This window comes from Otolemur garnettii, unplaced genomic scaffold, assembly GCF_000181295.1.
Source record: "Otolemur garnettii isolate 467f Iridium unplaced genomic scaffold, OtoGar3 scaffold00106, whole genome shotgun sequence".
Classification (NCBI taxonomy): Eukaryota; Metazoa; Chordata; class Mammalia; order Primates; family Galagidae; genus Otolemur; species Otolemur garnettii.
The window spans coordinates 1,941,243-1,947,369 of NW_003852501.1; the positions used below are offsets into that span (position 1 = coordinate 1,941,243).

At 38.3% G+C, this 6,127-nt stretch overlaps 1 pseudogene; it reads left to right on the plus strand.

The window, feature by feature from the left end:
• The first annotated feature begins 2,037 nt into the window (after window positions 1-2,037).
• LOC100943792 overlaps window positions 2,038-6,127 on the plus strand; it is a 6,711-nt pseudogene continuing 2,621 nt past the window's right edge.

A 6,127-nucleotide genomic window follows, 5' to 3' on the forward strand; every position in this document is an offset into this window, starting at 1 on the left:
AAAAAAAAAAAAAAAATGTTAAGGCTTGGTGCCTGTAGCTCAAGCAGCTAGGGCACCAGCCACGTACACCAAAGCCGGAGGGTTCAAATCCAGCCCAGGCCTGCTAAACAACGACAACAACAACCAAAAAATAGCTGGGTGTTATGGCAGGCGCCTGGATTTCCAGCTAATTGGGAGACTGAGGCAAGAGAATCACTTAAGCCCAAGAGTTTGAGGTCGTTGTGAGCTGTGACACCACAGCACTCTACCCAGGCTGACAGCTTGAGACTCTCTCAAAAAAAAAAAAAAAAAAAAAGTTAAAATCTATTATCATTACCAGTAAATATTTACTGACTCTTTATATCAAAAAGTATTCTCTGGAATAATAGTAAACTATACTTTATGAACTGCAATCCTTTCCTTTACTGATTCTTTCCTGGTCCTAGTAGCCCTGGGAATCCACTTCCTTTAAGGAATCCTCGAGGTGAAAGCTATTTTTATAATACTAAAACTTTATTTGGCTCTTTATTATCATTCCCTCTGCCTGGAGTCTCAGTTATTCAGAGGCTGCATGACACATGGTATCACAGAACATTTAATGCAGAGATAGTTATGAAAATGTAGCTTTCTTCTATTAAGCCAGGCACTAAAGAGAGTTGTAAAAACATAAATTGATTCCACTCTTCTCACTAATTGTTTTTGTTTTGGAAAATATAACTCTTACTGAAATAAAAAATTAAGGCAATAAACTCTTTGTGAAATAATGAATCAAGGAATGATGAGCGATGTATACTAAACCATTAGGGAGTTTTATAAAGTATCAGCTAGGCTGACTACACCTGAACCCAACCATCAGTCCTAATGATCATAGAGACAACCAAGCATGATGTGCCTCTTGTACAAATTACCACTATCCAAGCAATCTTTACAGAAAACAAATAAGGTTGTACCTCTAGGTTTAACAACCAGCATTCAGGACATATAGCGTAAAGGGAATACATCACAGAATACCTACCACAGAGATGCAGTCAGCAAAATTCTTACAAGAAATTCTACTACAGCAGTTTTTGTTCACAGTAAAATTGATCAGTTAGTACAAAGAGTTCCTATATACTCCCTTGACCCCACACAGCCTCCCCCACTGTTAATACCTCGCATCAGAGTGGTATGTTTGTTACAATCAAAGAACCAACACTAGAAAATCATTATACAAATATTTTAACATTCCATTTATTGTCCTGATATAAAATTCATACTGTACACATATACGATTGACCTAGAATCATAATTTTATTATACAATAGCACCAAGCAGTGGTGGGGATGCAGAGCACTTCTGTGCCCATGCATGCACAGGGCCAGCCGCAGGCCCAGCATCCTGGGGGAGACGTGCAACAGGCTTTGGGGGGGCGCTGGAGGAAAGGGGGTACAATATATAAAGATTTAACTTGTGACAATAACAACATAGAAGAAGGAAACAGGATGATATAGGAGGAGAATTTTTGTACATTATTGAGTCTAATCTGGTATTGATTCAAATTAGATTGTTAGAAATTAAGACATTAACTATAATCCTGAGGGTAACATTGAGAAAATAAATAAAATATATCAAAAAAGAAATGAGAAGGAATCAAATGATAAACTAGAAAAAGATCAATTAAACACAAAAGGAGGCAGTAATGAGAAAAGTGAGGAATAAAAATATATGTGGAAAAAAAAATAGCAAAATGCCAGAAGTTAGTCTTTCATTATCAGTAATTATTTGAAATGTAACTGGTTTAAATTCTCCAATTAAATGACAGAGATTTCAAACTGTATTTTTTTAAAAATCATCTAAATATACGCTACCTATAAGATACTCATTTTAGATTCATAGACACAATAGGTAAATGGTGAAAATATGGAAGAAGAGATTCCATGTAATAGTAACTAAAAGAGAACTTGGGTAGCTACATCAATATTAATATTAACCCAAACAGACTTTAGGCCAAAAATTGTTACAAAAGACAGAGAAGGACATTATACAGCCATGCACCACATAAAAATATTTCAGTCAACAATGGACAACATATATAACAGTGGTCAGATCAATAGGTTATACTGTATAGCCTAGGTGTATAGTAAGCTAAACGATCCAGGTTTATGTGAGCATAATGTATGATGTTTGTAGAACATTAAAATTAATTAGCAATATATTTATCAGAATGTATCCCCATCTTCAAGAGACACATGATAAATGGCTCAATGTGGCAAGAATATATAATGATCATAAATACTTCCTTATACAGCCTTTGCTCCTGGCCTATATCAGTTGATTTTTGACAAGGGTACTAAGACCATTCAGTAGGGAAAAGATAGTGTTTTCAACAAATTGTGCTGGGAAAACCAGATAGCCACACAGAAAGGAAGGAAGTTTGACGTTTATATTACTTTAGACCTTATGCAAAAATTAAATGGATTAAAATCTAAATTTAAGAACTAAAATTGTAAAATGCTTAGAAAAAAACAATAAAAGAAAAATTTTATGCTATCTGATTTGGCAGTGATTTCTTGGTTATGACTCCAATAAACACAGGCAACAAAAGGTAACATAGATAAATTAGACGACAAAAAAAGTTTAAATCTTCTGTGTACCCAAGGGCACATAATGAAAAGTCAACAACAGAATGTGAGACAATATTTGCAAATCATATGTTTGAAAAGAGGTTAATATCCAGACTACATAAAGATCTTCTAAGACTCAACAACAAAAAAACAAATAATAAATGGGCAAAAAAGGCTGGCTGTGATGGTTCACACTTATAATCCCAGCACTTTGAGAGGCTGAAGTAGGAGGATTGGTTGAGGCCAAGAGTTCAAGACCAGCCTGGGAAGATAGCAAGACTCATCTCTACAAAAAAATTTAAAACATTAGTCAGATGTGGTGCACTTCTATAGTTCTAGCTACCCAAGTGGCTACAACAAGAGGATTGCTTGAGCTCAGGAAGCATTCAAGGTTACATTGAACTATGATCATGCCACTATACTTCAGCTTGGGTGACAGAACAAGACCCTGTCTCAAAAAGTAGATAAATAAAATGGGCAAAAGAGCTGGATAGAGGGGGGCTGCACCAGCTACTTTGGAAGGTTGAGGCAGGAGAATCACTTAAGCCCAGGAGATCAAGGCTATAGTACATCATGATCATGCCCGTGAATGGCCACTGCACCCCAGCCTAGACAACATAGCAAGATTCCATCTCTAAAAAAAATGGGGTCAAGAGGGAATAAGGGGTCAAACAGATATTTCTCAAAAAACATAAACAAATGGCTAATACACATATGAAAAGATGCTCAACATTTCTAATCATTAAGAAAATGCATATAGACAGGCACAGTGACCTGTGCTCATAGTCCCAGCTGTTCAGGAGGCTGAGACAGAAGGATTACTTGAGTCCAGGAGTTCTGGGCTATATTGTGCTATCGGTGTCTGCACTAAGTTCGGCATCAATATGGTGATCTCCCGGGAGCTGGGAGGGTTTCCAGCCCAGGTCGGGAACAGAGCAGGTCAAAGCTCAATGCTGATCAGTAGTAGGATCATGCCTGTAAATATCCACTGCGCTCCAGCCTGGGCAACATAGTGAGACCCCGTCTCTAAATAAAAGAAAGAAAGAAAGAAAGAAAGAAAGAAAGAAAGAAAGAAAGAAAGAAAGAAAGAAAGAAAGAAAGAAAAGAAAATACATATAACAACTACAATGAAATGGGCAGTGCCTATGGCTCAAAGGAGTAGGGTGCTGGCCCCATATACCAAAGGTTGTGGGTTCAAACCTGGCCCCGGCCAAAAAAAAAACTACAATGACATGTCATGTCACACATATTAGCTTGGCTACTCTTAAAAAAAAAAAAAAACCAGAAAATAACAGATGTTGGTGAGCATGTGGAGAAATTGGAATCTTTGTGCACTGTTGTTGGGACTGTAAAATGATGCAGCAGCTATGGAAAACAGCATGGCAGTGCTTTAAAATACAAGTTTTGTTGATGTGATGAGGCCAACAGATCAAGAGACAATTACTGTAGAAAAGATAGTTTGTTATTCACAGTTCCCAAAAGAAGGGGGCACACAATGCCACTTCACACAGAAGCTATGCAGGGAAACACCAGGGTTGGTCAAAGGGCAGAAGGAGGGAGGGGAAAATGTAGACAAGAGCCTTTATTGTGATTTCCACAGGAAGGAACAGGCAGATAAGCAGGTTATGGGGTTGGTTAGTTAGAATAATTTCAGCAGACTCTGGAGCATAAGGTCTGGCCCTCTTGGGATAGTATCAGGCCCTGGGATAAGGCAGGGCAATAGTGGCCAGGAGAGGGAGAACCTGTTAAAAGAAGAGACTGGGGTATGGGCTCTGAGTTGATGGGTTTGAAAAGGCTCACTTGCAGGTGAGTTCTTTCCCAGTCTCTAGGCATTAGCTAACCTGGGGAGGGGTAGTCCCTCCAGCATCAGGAAGGGCTCAGATGTCAAAGCATCAGAAATACAAAAGATAAAAAAAGCAAAATTCACATGGGTAGTTTCCAAAAACATTAAAATAGGATTATCATGTGATCTGTGATCCAGCAATTCCTTTTGAGTACAGAATTGAAAGCAAGATCTCAAAGAGATATTTGAATACCTGTTTTCATAGCAGCATTATTCACAATAGCCAAATGGTAGATGCAACCCAAATGCACATTCATTGACAGATTTATCTATATAAACAAAATATAATATATATGTACAATGGAATATTTTTCAGACTTAAAATGAAAGAAATTCTGACACATGCTTCCACATGAGTAGAACAGAGGTTTCGAATGGTTGGGGTAGGGGATGAGGAGTTATTCAGGGGATAGAGAGCTTCAGCTTTGCCTTATGAAATAAGTTCCAGAGATTGATTGCACAATACTGTAAAGTATTTAATGCTACTAAGCTGAGTACTGCAAAATGAAAGATTTTATGTTATGTATATTTTACCACAATAAAAAAAAAAATTAGGCTGGGCAAAGTGGCTTACGCCTGTAATCCTAGCACTCTGGGAGACTGAGGTGAGTGGATAGCTTGAGCTCATGGGTTGGAGACCAACCTCAGCAAAAAGCCAGACCGTGTCCCTACTAAAAATAGAAAAACTGAGGCAAGAGGATTGCTTAAGCCCAAGAGTTGGAGGTTGCTGTAAGCTATGACGCCACGGCACTCTACCCAGGACAACAGCTTGATACCCTGTCTCAAAAAAAAAAAATTTAAGCTTCCTAAAATGGAAAAGCACAGAACCAGATGGCTTCTGTTATGGGCTAAATTGTATACCTTAAAATTTGTATGTTGAAGCCTAACCCTCATACCTCAGACCATGTTTAGGAGTTAGGGTCTTTAACAAGGTAAATGAGTCAAAGTGAGGTCATTAGGTGACCCCTTCACCCAATATGAATGGTGTTCTCATGAGAACGGGAGTTCAGGACACAGGTACACATGGGGGAGCGGAGAAGACCATGTGAAGACACAGGGAGAGAATAATCATCTACAATCCAAGGAGAGAGGCCTCAGAAGAAACCAACCCTGCAAACACCTTGATCTCAGATTTCTCCAGAATTGTGAGAAAATGAATGCATTTCTATTATTTAAGCCATCAAGTCGGGGGTCCTTTGTTATGGCAGCCAGACCAAACTAAACAGCTAATTAATTCTACCAAATATATAAAGAAGAATGAGCACCAATTCCCAAACAAGTAAAGAAGAGGGAACACCTACTAACTCATTCCATAAGGCCAGCATTATATTAGCACTAAACACTAAAGGCAGTCAAAGATATAATAGCACAAGCAAAAAACTACAGACTAAAATCTGTTATGCATAGATGTACAAAAATTCTCAAAAATATGTTGGCAAATTGAATCCAGCAGTATATATAAATAATTATACATCATGACCAAGGAGGATTTACATTAATTGCTCAGGAGCATGCAGTGGAAGTGAAGATTACTTTATTTTGAATAACATTTATTTATCCTTGATTTTTTTTTTTTTTTTGAGACAGAGCCTCAAGCTATCTCCCTGGGTAGAGTGCCATGGCATCACAGCTCACAGCAACCTCCAACTCCTGGGCTCAAGCGAGTCCCCTGCCTCAGCCTCCCAAGTAGCTGGGACTACAG